Raw genomic sequence first — 6,000 nt, 5'->3', positions numbered from 1 at the left:
CAAAGGTTTTGGGGGCGTCCAGTTCCGGTTGGTCCTGACCTTCGTAAACGGGTTTGGTGGATTCCCCGGTCGGTACAGTTTAGTAGACGGGAAAACCGGCGTAGAGGATGTATGGAAGCACTTTATCAGAGCAGTCAACGCGACGTCGTTTTCGTCTCTGTTTTTACACTCGCGCGCTACTTCAGCGTCGTTCTCATCGCCTGGCACATACCCGTGGCGACCATATAGGGTGTGGCAATATGATGTATGGATGGATGGATGCAAAACTTTATTGAAGGTCCTGAGTTACGTGACTCAGCGCGCTGCGGGCCGCTCCCACGTTGGGACAGTCAGGCCATGCCCAACCGCCGCATCGTGGGCCCTCTGGACAGCCCATAGTTGCGCCCCGGCATCGGGGCTCTTGATAGTGGATAGCCACTTGTCCTCAGTGATTTGTTCTGTGCCTCGTAACGAGGGGTGACGCCAGAGCATATGGTCTAGGCTAGCGATGTCATTGCAGTGCCTGCAAGAATCAGTGGCATAGGTGTCGGGATAAAGCTTGTGGAATAAAGCTGGGCTGGGATACGAGTCTGTTTGCAATAATCTGAGGGTCAATGCCTGCGCTCTATTTAACTTCTTGTGTGGAAGGGGAAAGTCTCTCCTGACGAGATAAAAGTGCTGCGCAATTTCATTGTACGTGGTCGGTTGATCTCTGTTCTCCACCGCTGCAGGCCGGCGTCGGAGTTCTCCATGGTCGCGGAAAGCGAGACCTCGCGCCTTGGAGTGGGACAGCTCGTTGAGGTTTGTGGGGCCTCCCATGATGGATCGCATCTTAGCGGGGAACCACGTGAGGGTGTGGGTGGCGATGCTTTTGCCGTCGAGGATGCGACAGGCTTCTTTACACACTGCGCCAATGCTGGAGGCGCGGATGGCTGCCCTGGAGTCGCTGAAGATATGGGCATGTTTGTCATCCAAGAGGGCCAAGACAATGGCCACTTGCTCAGCCGGACGCGACGACGTGCTTCGTACAGAAGCAGCGTTAACGGTCGAACCCCTGTGGTTGATCGACGCTACCGTGAAATTGTTGCTGTTGCCACACTGGGCCGCGTCAACGAAGCAGCTGCCGCCAGGGAGTTCTGTCGCGCGGCGTAGGAGCGCCACCACCCTGGCCTTCCTTCTTTCTACGTTGCGCTGGGGAAGCATATTGCGCGGGGCAGGTGATAAGATGATGCTATCTTTCTGCTCTTTCGGAAGGCCTTGATCTCTTCTCTTTCGGAAGGCCCCATCTCTGTTAGGAGTCGTCTGCCTGCCCTGGTGCCGGAGAGCCTGAGAATCTGCGCCCTTTCTTGTGCTTCTGCAATTTCTTCCAGCGTATTATGAATACCCAACTGCAGGAGTCGGTCGGTGCGTGTGTAGTTTGGGAGTACGAGCGCGAGCTTGATCCCCCTCCTTATCATGGCATTTAGCTTGTCTCGCTCGGCCCTCTTCCAGACGTGCATGGCCGCTACGTATGTGAAATGGCATAGCAAGAAAGCGTGGACTAGCCTTATCAGATTCTCTTCACTCAGGCCTCTCCTTCTGTTAGCCACCCGCCTCATTAGACCGATGACGCTATCCGTCTTCTTTGCTAGTTTGTGAATGGCGATGCTATTCGTGCCCGCCCCTTCGAGTGTCATTCCCAAGATTCCAATGGACGCGACTTTGGGAATGAGATCTCCGCACTTGGTGTCGAGATTAACGTCAATTTTAGTGGGGGGTTTCCAGTTATGTGGCTTGCGGCCCTTTCTAGTTGGGCTGTAGAGAAGGAGCTCCGATTTCTTTGGGTAGCACCGGAGTCCCGTGTCGGTTAGAAAGCGCTCAGTATTGTCGACAGCTTCCTGGAGAGCAGCTTCGAGTTGTCCATCACTGCCACCCGCGCACCAGGCAGTGATGTCGTCTGCGTAGATCGTGTGACCGATGCCCTGTACCTTGCCTAGGTACCTTGAGAGGTCGACCACTGCGATGTTAAAAGGAGCGGTGAGATGATTGACCCCTGAGGGGTGCCTCTTCTGCTCAGCTCCATTTTCTCCGATTCCAAATCTCCAGCCTTGAGGATAGCGCATCGTTTGCTCAAAGATCTGACGACGGCATGGAAGGACGAGCCTAGGTCGAGTTTGGAGATGGCGTCGAGAACGAACTCGTGACGGATGTTATCAAAGGCCTTCTCCAGGTCCAAACCAAGGACGGCTCTCGTGTCCCGAGTGCAGCGTTCTAGGATTTGTGTCTTGATAAGCTTCAAGGCATCCAGGGTGGAGAGGCCTGGCCTGAAGCCTATCATGTTGTCAGGGAAAAGGTCGTTGGTCTCGATATACTCGGCAATTCTGTTATGGATGGCATGCTCGGCCACCTTTCCTACACATGACGTCAGTGAGATGGGGCGGAGGTTGTCCAAGCTCGGCGGTTTATCGAGCTTTGTGATTATTATGATCTTCGTCAACTTCCATCCTTCCCGTACAATTCCCTCCTTCCCAATCCGATTTATCTCATCTGTGAGAAACTCGATCAATGCGTCTTCTAGGTTTCTGAGAGCCTTGTTGTTAATGTGATCCGGGCCGGGCGCTGACCTGCGATTGAGGTCATGAATGGCACGATGGATTTCACTGGCTTTGAAAGGCTCGTCCAGCGCGGAGTTCGGCTTCCCTTTGTATACTGGGTATGCCGCATCATCGGCCACAGTTTTGAGCGGCAGGTACTTCTTAGCTAGCGTCTCTTCCACGTCCTTTTCCGAATACGACTTCTTCGTTTCGTGGAGGGCTTTAGCGAGGACACTTCTCTGGTTTGACTTGGTGCCGGAGTCGTCGAGCCAGTGTTTGAGAAGATTTCATTTGCCTCCCGTGCGCATATGCCCGTCGATTGAATTGCAAATTTCGTGCCATTGCTGACTAGACAGGGCTTGGCAGTGCTCGTCGATCTGCTTGTCGATCTCGGCTATCTTTTTTCTGAGCTTGCGATTTAGGCGTTGGCTTTTCCACCTCTCGAGAAGTGATTGCTTGACCTCGAGAAGGTGTGGTAGCCTGCTGTCCATTTTGTCTGTCTGTAAATCCGTCTCTATGGTTTTGGTGGTGAACCCACTGGACGAGACTCTTCAGCTTTTCTCCATGGGCGGCGCGGGCCCTGCGAACCTCATGGAATTTGTCCCAGTCAGGGACCGAGAAGGCCTTCTTTCTTTTCTGCTCCACTTGTAAGCTGGTAACCGTGATGTAGTGATCGCTACCGAGGTCTATGAGCAGATTCGACCAAACGGCTGAGCCAGCGTTTTTAGCAAAGGCGAGATCTGGGACATAGTCCCTGGTCGAGGAGGTGCCACGTCTGGTAGGAAAGGCTGGGTCCGTCAATAGAGAGAGTCCCGTATCTCCCGCCTCCTGCCACAGGCTTCTGCCCTTGACCGTGTCGTGCGTGTAGTTCCACGCGTGAAAGGGGGCGTTGAAATCGCCGGCTACAACCAGTGGAGAGTTTCCGGCGATTTTCGTTGCCCTAGTGATGATGGTTTTGAACCTTTGTCTGTGATCGCTCGGGCTGCTATATACGTTAAGTATAAAAACTTGCGATGACTTCTACTAGGGAGGTCTCTGTCTTGCTAGGCTGGACCCCTAGCTCGTGTGCGACGAAAGTGAACTTGCTGCAGACTATTGTGCAGATTCATCTGCCGTCACCACGGAGAGCCAGAGCTTTGTATCCCTGGAGTGAAACCTGATCAGTCATCGTTTCTTGCAATATTATAACATGTGGCTTTTCTTTGTGAGTGCGAACAAACTGCTACAGGGTCCTTATGCATCCGCTGGTGCAGAAATCATCGAGATTGAGATGAATTGCTCACCAAAAATATCGAAGAAAGCAGGAGCCGATGTGGGCACAGCCATACTACTTGGCCTCTTCTTCCTTCTCCCTTGGCAATATGAAGAGTGCCGTTTTTTGAAGGTGTTCGTGTTGTGAACAATACTTGCGTACAAAAGCTTAAACGTCCAATTAACACCTTTTGATCGGCGCCCTTTCTTTATTTCCGCTAACATGAGCTGCAGAACCAATAGAATAAATAAGGCAGATGCAGCATTGAATTTCAATTGAATAATCATGTTCCAAAGTGTACAAGTCAATAGGAGTAAAAAATTAAATGCTGCAAGAAGACTTATTATTGATTCTGATTATACAATAATAGTAGGACCGGTAGATTTGTTAGTAACCTAGTGCAGCACCAAAAAAAGAAACAACACCTTCAACAAGCAGTTCTAGACTTACCACACTTATTTGGTTCAAATCTTGCCGTTAATTAGGACACGAAAATACGTTACATATGCCACACATGCCGGACGAACCTAGCTGTTATTATAACACACAATAACATAAATACTTGTTGGGAGCTCAGTTTAACGGAAGCAAGTAACGCACGTTTCGACAGTTTGCTCCATGGCAAAAACCAGCGTCTTGCAGTGCCTTGCAGTGTGATACCAGGGTTTGTTTACACTGCATCCCACTGAGGACGCTGTTGCTCGCTGGGAGTCCATGGAACACCAGTGAGAACACTATAGAAGAGCTGCATCATGGTGGACAAGATGCTGGTGTCACTGCCGTGACACTAGGGAACACTGGTCGATGGAGTACACGCCCTGGTTTTTGCTGCAGTTTACTGATTCGCACTGGAAACGGGGCTGGTTGCATTAGTGCCGCACTACTTCCAGTACGCAAGAAGTGTACGCCTTGCGGAACATTAAATGCTTTACCCGATTTCATCGCTTAATACTAGTCTGTTGTCCTAAATAGTGCTAAATCTTGGGGTTATAAAAGTCTGTTCGTGTAGCTGTCTGGAATAAAGGTTCGTGAGCTGCCCTGTTTTTGCATGCACGTTTAACACTGAAGATCACTTTCGTTTTTTGCATTTTCCCCTTTGACTTGACTGGGTGGATAGCTGCATTTTTGAACAAAGTCACGCACACGCAGAGGACGCCTCGTCCTTTAAAAGTTTGTACGTAACCGTTCACTGCGAGTTGTCCCCGTTGACGCATTGTTGTGGAGTGAATTCGAAAGCCAGTATTCGTTCAGACGCGTTGGAACGGGCCCCGAGTTCGAAGCCTACCACTGATTGATACCATCACACCGATAACAAAGCTGAGGCAATTCGTGTGCTTCCGCTTTCCACAGTTCACTAAAGATGAATAGGCAAACAGGTTCCGAGGTACAAACACATATATTTTATCATCTGCCAGGTACCCGTGCCGAGGTCAGTCCCTTCCGCCGAAGTTAAGGTCTTGCGCATCCGCCGAGTCCATCTACACGCTATCGGCCCGGACCCTCTGAGCTGAGGATTCAGGAAGTTTAAGAAGGATAAATCACTTGATATTCCAGCTTTCGCATAGGTATTAGTAAACAAACAATATTTTCCTGGCTACAGCGTCAGAACAGGAGCGCTTAGCACCAATGTGACGCGTTATAAACATACAAGTCTGTGCTGTCGCCGAAGGTTGTCAGCACTAGCCTACGCTTCTCTCACGAAGACATGTGACTAGACAGATATGTCGATTGAAACGGATTGTTGAACGAAGAAAATGTTGCATATCCCTTTCGCGAAGAAGAGGAAATGACTATAAAAATTGACAGTAAACGTTCCTATAGCGTTCCGGGTTGGCGGTTACTTTAGGAGTTTCTTGGAAGGTAAACTACGAATCGCAAGCAAAACTTTGTGTTGTGGCACTTCCAAGCATGCTATTGTATACGGACAGCAATATTTTATTTCTGATAAAAGCGTAAGTTTTCGTTTTAGGCTAATAGCTCATCTACCATGTCAGTGCGAGACGTCTGTCTGTGGAACAAAAACTGCACCTGCATCTTGACGTGGCGAAATATCCTCACATTGCGATGTGCTGGCGTGGCGTAGTTGTAAAATATCGGGCTTGGAATCTGCATATAAGTCCATTTCTAAATTGTTTTCTTTAAATTTTTTTAATGCTATAAAACACACTCTGGTGTTTCCTCTATTCAAAAAGACAT

This window comes from Dermacentor albipictus, chromosome 10 (genome assembly GCF_038994185.2).
Source record: "Dermacentor albipictus isolate Rhodes 1998 colony chromosome 10, USDA_Dalb.pri_finalv2, whole genome shotgun sequence".
NCBI classification, from domain to species: domain Eukaryota; kingdom Metazoa; phylum Arthropoda; class Arachnida; order Ixodida; family Ixodidae; genus Dermacentor; species Dermacentor albipictus.
The sequence above is the reverse complement of the archived record's forward strand: the minus strand, read 5'-3'. Positions refer to the sequence as shown.